Source organism: Phragmites australis, chromosome 9 (genome assembly GCF_958298935.1).
Source record: "Phragmites australis chromosome 9, lpPhrAust1.1, whole genome shotgun sequence".
In the NCBI taxonomy this organism is placed as follows: Eukaryota; Viridiplantae; Streptophyta; class Magnoliopsida; order Poales; family Poaceae; genus Phragmites; species Phragmites australis.
In genome coordinates this window covers 24,630,266-24,639,034 of record NC_084929.1, presented here as the reverse complement: position 1 = coordinate 24,639,034, position 8,769 = coordinate 24,630,266, and positions in this window count along the sequence as shown.

Below are 8,769 nucleotides of genomic sequence, written 5' to 3'. Positions count from 1 at the left end.
GTCTTAAATAGAGACTATGGTTCATGTTCTATCCATGGAGTTATGTTGTCTTGAAACTTTCAATCTCATTTTGTCTCTCTAAAGTTTATGCTTGCGTTTGTGCGTTTTTGAGGGGTGTTGGGTGAACAAGGTGCAGGCCATCTATTTCGTAATAAATTTGTAAGGTGCCTATTCAACCCTTAGTTGCCGTTCTTGGTCTTACAATTGGTATCAGCGTCGGTTTGATAATTTGTTGACATTAACCGGCTTTGTGATCCTTAAGTGACAATAGAGAGAAGTGAGAAAATTCCGTTCTTCGATGGTTGTCACTCCCGATTTTACAAGGTCAAATCGGAGGTAAACTACATATATGCCAGGATCAGTTTCATCATACATATAGTGACATCATTAGTGATAAATAATACTATATCGAATAAAAATAGCTTTATCGAAACAAATACTGGAGTTTTAAACAGTAGCGGAAGAGCAAGAGGAAACTCTAACGAAAGCTTCGGGGCACACCACAGTAAATCGACTAGGAGCAACGTGACCTAGGACGCTCTGTCTTCATTATAGTCTTCAGCTTACTTGATCTACTCGTAGTCTTCTCCAACTAAGCAACATTTATTATTGGAAATAGTAAGTGTGAGTACATATCATACTCTGTAAGTGTGGGAAAGCACGACATGAAGGCTTAAGACAAAAAAGGCTTGACTCAAGTTTACTGCATCTATGCTATCCTAATCTATGACTAAAAAGACATAACAATCCTATTTACTATGTGTGACAACACTGACTTTACAAGAACTGCTCATCGGATTCCATCTGACTACCAAACTCACCCATATTTGGCTACCAACTCATCGGGCAACCACCACTCGACTACAAAAACCAACCATCCAAGATCCCCCACTAATCATGAAGAAGTCGAAGCTCGCTCTTGATCGTGAGCACGACTGATCGATCAGTTTTATACTCTGCAGAGGTTGTACACTTTACCCACGAGTCATCATTCCTGTTTTGCTTCACACTTCCAGGGTGTAGAGCGGGGGTCTTACTACAAGGCCTTTACAAAGCGCCTCCAAATCTATATGCACCCACTAAGTTTTCACCGCTAACAGGGATTCCATTTATTGCAGAGGTTCCCTCTTATGCCACTCAACTGTCCACTGGTGCGTAAAGAATAAGGATGACATCTAATTAATTGGCTAGGCCGTACCCACATAAGCCTCGTGGTTGTTCAGTTGGGTTACAGACTTCAAGAACCGATCCTTAGGATCCCAAGCAGGTACTACCACCAACCCACAGTATATAGCCACACCTGTGCATACCCGCACGATCATCATACCACCTCCTACTCAGAATCTCTATATTCTATGTTGCTACAAAGATTACCCAAACCCATTCATATTGCATGGATCATTAAATAGATTAATATTTAAATCACCTGACTCGATAGCATGACTAAGCATTTCTACCATTGACACCCAAACTACACACAAGCGACAAGTATAATCACTAGTAAACCCTAACAATATGATTCATATTGATAAGCATGCAACTAAAAGTAAAAGACACGCTTTCCTACAATGAGATCAATGTGATCAAGGACACTTGTCTGGATGCTGCTCATCGATTTTCAAAATCTTGATCTTGAAGTCCCTCGAACTATTCCAGAATTTTATCGACTAATCACAGGGACTACCAACAAATAACAAAAAGTAAACACTAACAAAAGCATACCAAACAGTAGCAAAGCACTATAAAAATCCTACTAACAGAAAGTACTCATTACTACGATCGCGAGAGCACAAGAATCGTTTAAAACGGAGCTCGCATAAAAAAGTTATAAATGTTTGAAGTTATAGGGGTCTTTCTATAAAAGGCAGGGCTATTTATAACAACAATATTGAGAAGGGTATTTTGTTAAAAACAGGAGAATTTAGAGGCTAAACTGTAAAAAGACCTAGTTTTAGGAATTATTGGAATTATTTCTCTACTAGAAAAGGGATTCATTGCGCAATGATGAGGTCAGGCTGACGCAATAAAGAGAGGAATGAGAACAAAAGGTAATGCTGACTGTGCAAAAGGGTTGATTGGGCTGTTGAGGTGGTAGACACGTGGCGTTGACTGGGCGCACCCTGTTGGATTATGAGGTGCTGACTGGGATCAAAAGAAGGGGTACGCCCCGATCTAATCAGGGCTGTCCGTGCGAGATCTAAAGGGTGGAGTGATTAGGGGGGGTGTTGGCGGTCGGCGGCTATGGAAATGGCGCCGCCGCCTCGGGTCTCACTGGAGTAATGCACGCAAGCGCTACAGGGAACCAACCTTGATGGGGAACGATGGAAAATAGAGAGGAGAAGATGGAGAACTCATCGATGGGGAGATCGACATGATGGCGCTCAGAGGTGGTCGTGCCGATGAGGATGGCAGGCAGAAACGCACTACGGCCGAAGGCAGCGGGGTTGCGGTGGTTGGGGTTGGCGGGAAAGAAGCGTCTTGGCACTGCACGGACTCGAGGAAGCCGTAGACGAACTCGGCTTGGGTAGATGTGGCACGGAGAGGCGGGAAGATGACGAGATGCGATCACCAATGAAGATGCTCGTCGAAGGGGGTGCTCCCGATGTGGATTGTCGATGAGGAGCCGTTAGGGTGGTTGCTCGATGGCTTGTGGTACCGTAGAGGTGGTCGGGTTAGATTAAGGCAGCTCAGTAACAGCAAACAGTTGCGATGGCGCTCGGCCTTAGGAGGTGAAGAAGAAGAAGGCGACTGGATGCGGGGGCAAGCGCTAAAGGCAGCAAATGGGGTACGGAACCGAACAAGGGAGCCGAGTGGGGATTTATAGGCGAGAGAGGGAGCTTACGGAGAGGGGCACGGAGTGGAGAACTTGTGGTGGTAGTGGTTAGGGAGAGAGAGCAGGAGGAGGAGGAAGCTGATGCACGGTCCCAGCATGACAGAGAGAGGAGAGAGGGAGAGGGGGTTAGGCATCAGCTGGCTCAGCCCAAGAACGAAGGAATGGGCTTCGGCCCAGGTGAAAGAAAAGGAGGGGGTGAGGAGTGAGTGTTAGGTTGGGTTAGATAGGTTGTGGGCTGGGCTTAGCTTAGAATTTGAGACTGGGTTTGGTTAAGATTCAGTCCAAGAGGATTTTAAGGTTTTAGGAATTAAATCATTTTCAGAGAAAATAATAAAAGCAAAAATAAAATCCAAATAAATAGCAATTACACTCAACTAACTTCTAGTTAAAGCCTTAGGAATAGGAAGAGAAGGTAAATCCAGGAAAATTTCAGAGAGGCATTTTGGAAAGCTTTGAACTCAAAAAAATATTTATCACCAAAAATAAACTCTTTTTAAAAATGCCAAAAGTTTGGAAAGACTTTTAAATAAATAATAAAATGCTATTATATTATTTTAAACTATTCACATCCTAAAATTAAAATTTTGGGGTGTGACAATGGTCGAGATTTTTCGTACTGGATGGCGCACATGGAGGCTTATCTCCTAAACCAAGGAAGTGCAATATGGGAGATTGTGGACTCCAACTGTGTGATTCATGTTGCTCGTTCTTCTCCGGCCTAGATTGAACAATATGAGGCCAACAATAAGCCTCACAATATATTATTCACCAGCCTGAGTCGTAATGTGTTTGACAAAGTTCAACACCTCCGTATTGCTTGCGAGATCTGGTCCACTCTTAGTGTCTTTTATGAGGGAACTAACCAGATCAAGGCCAGATCAAGGCCAGACGCTAGAGCACGTACAAACAAGAATACCAGATGTTCATACAGAACCCTGGAGAGTCTTTAGATGCTATGTTTGCTTGTTTTGATGGATTGTTAGCAACCTTAGATCCACTTGTGTTTTGCCCTATTCTGACTATAAGAGAGTGATCAAGCTTCTCTATGCTCTTTACCATAGCATATGAGAAGTTAAGATCTCGAGCATTGAAGAGTCACCAATTTATGACACGTTAACTTGTGATGAACTCTCCAGCAAGCTCAAGTCGATCGAGATAGCCAAAGTGGCTCGGATCAGTCTCCAAAACCCCCCTATCTCAGAACATGGCGTTGGTTTCCGGACCTAGTGGTGGAAATCAGGCTGGAGCTAGATTTTCTTATGCTAACACTTCACAAAGTGGATTTGCTTTGTCTTTCTAGGTTTCTATCATAGAGGAGCAGGTGGACGCATTGCATGATGAGGACCTTGCGCTCATTGCGATGAAGTTCACTCGCTTCTACAACAATAGAAGAGACCGGAGGAAATGGATTTCTCACGCTTGTTTTGAGTGTGGTAAAACCACTCACTTCAAGGTGGAGTGCCCAAAGCTCAAGAAGAAGGACAATAACCACGACTACAACAATTATAAGAAGAAGAACAAGAATCCCTTCTTCAAGAAGAATAGTGATAAGATGGCCAACAAGGCGGCCAATGCGGCTTCTAGGGCATTTATGGTGGTTCTTAGCGACATTGACACCTCTTCAAGCGAGGAGGAGAGCTCGGAGGAGGAGGAACCTCAAGTGAAGAGCAAGAAGAAGGCCAAGGACTTTACCGACCTCTACTTCATGGCGGATAACAATGACAACGACAGCAACCCCGAGTTTTATCCTTCCGAGGTATTTCTTTTCTACGACCAGCTTTCCATCCAAATCGATACCTTGAATGGTGCTCTTGTTAGCCAGGATAGGTTTCTTAAGAAAGTTGTGTGTGATTTGAAGGACCAGCCTATGTATGAGTCTGTGTCTACTGAACTTGTATTGCTTAGGTCTAGGTCTGATGTTGAGGAGTGTGAGAGTTGTTTGATTGTCATGGCTAAACTTGCCGAGCTTCGGAATGTGCATGCTCAAGTTGCCTGTCGGCTTGAAAGTGCCGAGAAGAAGCTCCTTGAGGAGGAGCTTAGGTCTACTCTCTGAGGTGCTTGCAAGAATTGTCCTTTACTTGCAAAGGATGTTGAACTGAAAGACAATCGCCTTAAGGAGCTAGATTCTAGATTGGAGAGTGCTGGGTGTTCAAATAATGTGTTACCAAACATTTCCACCTGCATAGTCTTTTAGGATAAGCTCAGTTGGGTTAGGGCAATTTCAAAAGATTTTGATAGAGAATGACTACCTCCTTTCTCTAGTGGAGAAGTACTTAGAGGGCAAGAAAAAAATGAATTTGATCTTGGCCAAAACCAAGATGTGTGCTAACAAGGTGGGTTTGACTCTTGGGTTGGGTTTTGAGAGGGTGGCTTACAATAGGGAGAGTAAGACTGCATTCACTACACCTATTACCCTAGAAACTAAAAGTCCAACATTGATGCTACACCAGCACCCATCAAGAAGAAGCCCACATCAGAACCCATCACGAATAAACCTACACCACAGCCCAAGAAAACTTCACAACCTAAGGTGAGAGCCCCTGTGAGAGAGCCCGGAGTGACCGGCAGTTGAACTCCCGAGAGACTTTACAATTACATCTACTGTCAAAGGAAGGGTCATTTGGTTGGGTTTTGCTCTCACCGTATGAAAGATGAGGTGTGAGTGAAAGTGGAGTACCAGAACATGTACCGCCCCTCGTACATGAGCCTTTTCCCAGCTCCTACCCATGAGTCTCTAGTGCTTTTCAATCTTTTCCTAGAGGTGTTGCCCGGTGTGGATTTTACCATGACTCATATGGTTTTGATCCACATGTAAGAGGCTTTGACTCCCAGCGCTTAGGTGGACCACGTTTTCCTCATCGTGATACTCACCTCTAGCGTGTTGGTGTTAAGTTGCATGCTCATACTGTTTCTGCTTCAGGGAAGATGACCCAGTACTGGATTCCTAGGAGGTTTCTAACTAACCCCAGTACTAAGCCATCTACTTTCTATTCTTCTCATATGTAGGTGACAGGCGGAGGCCTAGAGAACAAGTGGCTCATCGACTCTGGTTGTTCACATCACATGACTGGAGATTCATCATGGTTCTCCAGTCTAACCCCAATGAAGTATCATGAGTACATCATATTCGAGGATGATTGAAAAGGTAGAGTGAAGACCAAAGTAACGGTAAAGGTAAATGAGAGTTTCACTGTCAAAGATGTGGCTTTAGTTGAGCATCTAGGATACAACTTGGTTTCTGTATCTTAGTTGATTGATGAGGACTTGGAAGTGCGTTTCAAGCATGATACTTCTTAAGTTCTTAATTCTTTTGGAGCTTTGATTTGCAAGATTTTTCGAGTTAAGAGAGTTTTTGGAGATGATTTTTCTGAGTTTTTTTGGTTCTTCTCGGTGTTTAATTGTCCAACCTTCTTCTGAGCTTTGGATGTGGCATACGAGACTAGGGCACATGAGCTTTGATTTGCTTACTTGTTTGAGTACCCTAGGCTTGATCCAAGCATTGCCGAAGTTCAAGTTTGAGAAGAACCTTGTTTGTGCTCCTTGTCGGCATGGAAAGATGGTTATCGCTCCTCACCAACTAGTCAATCTGGTGATGAATGAACAACAAGGAGAACTTCTCCATATAGACATTATTGTTCCTTTCCGGGTTTGTTTGGAGGGTGAGAAGTGGTATGTACTTGTTATTTTTGATAATTACTCTCGCTACTGTTGAGTCTTCTTTCTTGTAAGTAAGGATGAAGTGTTCTTAGACTTTCGAAGCTTAGCTTTGAGATTGCTTAAAGAACTCTCAAGTGCATTGAAAGTAATTCGCAGTGATAATGGCACCAAGTTCAAAAACTATCTCTTTGATACTTTCTGCATTGAATATGGCATTGAGCATCAATTTTTTGCCACACACGTTTCTCAACAGAAAGGTATGGTTGAAAGAAAGAACATGACTTTGATGGACATGGCTAGGGCGATGCTCGATGAGCATAGGACTCTCAAGAAGTTTTAAGCTGAGGCAATTAGCGCAGTGTGCTACATCTCAAATCGGTTTTTCTTGTGCTTGATCTTGAATTTGACTTTTTATGAGTTACGTTTTGGGAGGAAGCCAAATGTTTCACATTCGAGAGTTTTCAGTTGTCAGTGTTTTATCCTAAAGTATGGCAATCTCGACAAGTTCAAGTCATGTTCTTTCGATGGCATTTTCTTGGGGTATTCTCTTCATAGTCATGCTTACAGGGTTTATAATCTTGACACTAACACCATCATGGAATCCTGTGATGTAACTTTTGATGAAACAACCCCTATGCTAGTTCTGCCTTTGAGTGTGCAGGAGATCAGGAGATGTGCAAGAGCATCTTTGTAGATAGTAACCTTCCAGCTCTCGGTGATGATGAGGATGATCCACTACTTCCCTTGATCGCACCTGCTCCAGTGCTGGCTCCTACTTCTATTCTAGCAAAGGGTTCTGCAGCCTCTACATCTACTTCAGCGACTCTCGAGGCTGTACCAGTTGTGTTTGATGGGGAGGTTTTCTCATAGCATGTGGCCCCTCATCACATTTAGCAGCGATATCCCCCACACATGATGATCTGAGATCTTGATGAGAGGGTAACTAGGTCCAAGTCCGCTTCTCATGCTCATTTTAATGATTCTGCATTCGTTGCTTCTTTTGAGCTCCATGATATTGGACATGTTTCATCTGATTCAAATTAGGTCAATGCTATGTATGAAGAGCTTGAAAAATTTGAGAGAAAACAAGTTTGGATCCTTGTAGAGTTACCCCCTAATGTTCACACCATAGGCACAAAATGAGTTTTAAATAATAAGTAGGGGGAGGATGGGTCTGTAGTGAGAAACAAGGCTAGACTAGTGGCTTAGGGTTTCACTCAAATAGAGGGGATATACTTTGGAGAGACCTTTGCACCGATAGGTAGGCTAGAAGCCATTAAGATCCTTCTTACTTTTGCGGCATCCCAAGGTTTCAAGCTGTATCAAATGGATGTCAAGAGTGTGTTCCTAAATGGTTTTATACAGTAAGAGATTTATATCAAGCAAGCCTTAGGTTTTGAACACAACAAAAACCCACATAGAGTATACAAGCTTCAGAAAACTTTGTATAGGCTTAAGCAAGCACCTAGGGCTTAGTATGATAGGCTTAGATCTTTCTTGTTAGAGCATGGGTATGTCATGGGGTAGGTTGACAAAACTTTATTCACTCCCAGGCATGAAAAGATTTCCTATTTATTTAGATTTATGTGGATGATATCATTTTTAATGGCTCTTCTCATGCACTTGTGGTCAAATTTGCAGAAACTATAAGTAGGGAGTTCGAGATGTCGATGATGGGCGAGCTCAACTTTTTCCTTGGACTAACAATGCAAGCGGAGTATATTCGTCTACTAGATGATGTACACCAAGAAGTTACTAAAGAAGTTTGACATGAGCGATGCGAAGCCCTTAGCAACACCGATGAGTATCTCGACTGTGATTGATCCAGATGAAGATGGCGAAGCAGTGGACTAGCAGGAGTTCATGAGCATGATTGGCTCCCTCTTGTACCTAACGGTGACAAGACTGGACATCCACTTCGCCGTCTACCTTTGCGCGTGCTTCCAAGCTTCACCGATGACGTCCCACCGCCAAGTGGTGAAACGCATTCTGAGGTACCTCAAGCACACTCTCGAGTTAGTTTTTTTTTCTTTCTCTTCGCTTTCTCTTCGAGGTTTTTTTCGATGCAGATTTTACTGGGTGTAGAATTGATAGGAAGAGTACTTCTTATATGTGTCATTTCTTAGGTACTTCTCTTGTGTGTTGGTCTTCTCGTAAGCAGTCTAGCATTGCACAGTCTACTACTGAAGTTGTTTGTAGCTGCCACTAGCTGTTGCTCATAGATTTTGTGGATGGTTGCTACCTTGAGGGACTTTGAGTTAGATTTCAGGAGTGTGCCA